Source organism: Gigantopelta aegis, chromosome 5, assembly GCF_016097555.1.
Source record: "Gigantopelta aegis isolate Gae_Host chromosome 5, Gae_host_genome, whole genome shotgun sequence".
NCBI lineage: Eukaryota > Metazoa > Mollusca > Gastropoda > Neomphalida > Peltospiridae > Gigantopelta > Gigantopelta aegis.
Genome location: NC_054703.1, coordinates 40,214,324 through 40,217,129, shown reverse-complemented (window position 1 = coordinate 40,217,129; position 2,806 = coordinate 40,214,324). Strand labels below are relative to the sequence as shown.

At 42.0% G+C, this 2,806-nt stretch overlaps 1 long non-coding RNA gene across 1 annotated transcript in view; it reads right to left on the bottom strand.

The window, feature by feature from the left end:
- LOC121373786 overlaps positions 1 to 2,160 on the bottom strand; it is a 15,846-nt gene extending 13,686 nt beyond the window's left edge. Inside the window, exon 1 of the long non-coding RNA XR_005958127.1 lies at positions 2,099 to 2,160. This is a non-coding gene — a long non-coding RNA (uncharacterized LOC121373786). The remainder of the gene's footprint in view (positions 1 to 2,098) is intronic.
- Positions 2,161 to 2,806: the final 646 nt, after the last annotated feature.

Sequence of the window (2,806 nt, the reverse complement as noted above, 5' to 3'; positions counted from 1 at the left end):
ATGCCCGACAGGGCTTCTAGATTATGGCTAGCGATATTCAACATTGGGCTAGTTAATAACTACTGTTGCCATGCCCGACAGGGCTTCTAGATTATGGCTAGCGATATTCAACATTGGGCTAGTTAATAACTACTGTTGCCATGCCCGACAGGGCTTCTAGATTATGGCTAGCGATATTCAACATTGGGCTAGTATTGCTATGCCCGACAGGGCGTCTAGATTATGGTAGCCCCATTTGCATGGCTAATGATATTCAATGTTGGGCTAGTAAATAACTACTATTGCCATGCCAGACAGGGCTTCTAGATTATGGTGGCCCCATTCCCATGGCTAGTGATATTCAATGTTGGGCTAGTAAATAACTACCATTGCCATGCCCGACGGCTAATGCATATTGTTTTTTTTCCAAATTGTTGCGGTTAAGTCTATTTTGTAAATATGAATATCCTGCCCGCACCCCAACCCCCCAATGTTAGTGTTTTTAAGCTCTATCTCCCTCTTTAGGTGACATATCAGACTATTACTATTATTTCGTAAAATTGTATTAACTTAAAGTAAAGTAGGGCTAGTGAATTTATAATCGTGGCTAGTAAATCTTTTAAATCACTGATCCCATGGCTAGTGGATTTTATAAAATTTTTAGAAGCCCTGATCGAAATAGATTACAGCGTAACCCATTAAAGTTAAGAAAAGTAAAGTTAACTGCCCCTCGCACTAAAATTTGGACTGTCCTGAGTTTGCAAAATGTTTGCGATATCAGAACCTTGTTGGCGACTACTATTTCATACGTTTTCTTGTTTAGAATACCAGTGTCTGTATATCGAATGTGTTTGCGGTCGTATACTATAAGTTGTAGAAGCATCACGAGGGGTATATGGCTTTTTATGTATCCTCTGTGTGTTCTTTTACCCCGAGCCGAAGTCGAGGGGGTAAAAGAGCACACAGAGGGTACATAAAAAGCCATATATCCCGAGAGATGCTTCTACAACGAATTTATCTTGCCGACATGTTAAACCATATAGCCAAATAATCAAAATAACGCCAGACAATAATGTTTGTAGCACTCAGGTTTTACTTTAATTCGTGATATATAGTTTTTCGTACGTACGGAATTATTGGGAAGTAAAATCCGGTTCGGGCTACTACAAGCATTAGGACAAAAACAAACACCTTGTAAATACAGACACTGATATTTTAAATACGAAAATGTATTTAATTTGTATGTTACGTCATTGAAAAGGCTCTATTTGTTGGAAACATTTTACAATGGTTGTAAACTCAGGACTGTTCCTTTAATATAATAAACTTTGTCATTTCTCCCATGATTACAATCTGTTTCGACATTGTCTGTCAGTTTCCTCCGACTCTGTCTTCTGGGCTGTCCACACCATCGCCTACCTGTCTTCCTCCACGGCTGCAGTCTCTGTGTATTTCCCTGCACCCACCTGACAACCTCGTCCTCTGCCACTAATAAAGTTGGTCTGACCCCCGGCATTAACCAACGACCGCCGGTGGTAGGGGAGCATAGTAGGTGGTTACAAGTGCCTCTTAACAATGCCAGAATTAACTAGTGAACACTCTCTTAAGCTGATAAGAAATGACAGGTGTGTGGCACAGATAGTCACAAGAGACAAACACCTGTCGCGGTGGGAGAGACAAGAACTGGGGTGTGGAGGTGGACAGCAAAAAGAAGTTGAAATATAGGAGGAGCTGCCAGATCGGGAAGAAATGAGATGGAATTCTAGGGAGAAAGGAAAGAAGGAAGGAAGGAAATGTTTATTTAACGACATACTCAATACATTTTTATTTACGGTTATATGGCGTCGGACATATGGTTAAGGACCACACAGATATTGCGCGAGGAAACCCGCTGTTGCCACTTCATGGGCTACTCTTTTCGATTAGTAGCAAGGGATCTTTTATATGCACCGTCCCATAGACAGGATGGCACATACCACGGCCTTTGATATACCAGTCGTGGTGCACTGGCTAGAGCGAGAAATAGCCCAATGGGAAAGAGGGCAGTGGCATAGCAAAGTGATTTTGTTGTTGTTGTTGTCGTCGTTGTTCATTATTGGTATCAAACTATCTCACATACCAAACTGTCGCTTTTCTCGTTGTCTATCAGAGTCTGTAGTGTACTGTACTTCTTGGATAAACAGCATTTGGTAGGTCCAGATGACGTCACAACAGATCCGAGCAGCAAGGTGAAGGTCACAAGCCAGACGATCATCGTTGTCACTCATTTTAGTAATTCTGACATGTAGTCTAATACTCTTAGAGAGGAAACCCGCTACATGTTTTCATTAGTAGCGAGGGATCTTTTATATGTACCACCCCACAGACATGGTAGCACAAAAAAGAGTATTTTATTTAACGACACCACTAGAGCACATTGATTTATTCATCATCGGCTATTGGGTGTCAATAATTTTTGGCAATTTTGAGATATAGTCTTAGAGAGGAAACCCGCTACATTTGTTTTTTCATTAGTATTGAGGAATCTTTTATATGTACCATCCCACAAACAGGAGAGCACATACCACGGCCTTTGATATACCAGTGATGGTGCACCGATTGGATCGAGAAATAGTCCAATGGGCCCACCGACGGGGATCGATCTTAGACCGACCGCGCATCAAGCGAGCATATTACCACTGGGATCTCTAGAATTAGTAAATGTTTCTATTAACCTATAAAGGGGCGGGACGTAGCCCAGTGGTAAAGCACTCGCTTGATGCGCAGTCGGTCTAGGATCGATACCCGTCCGTGGACCCATTGGGCTATTTCTCATTCCAGCCAGTGC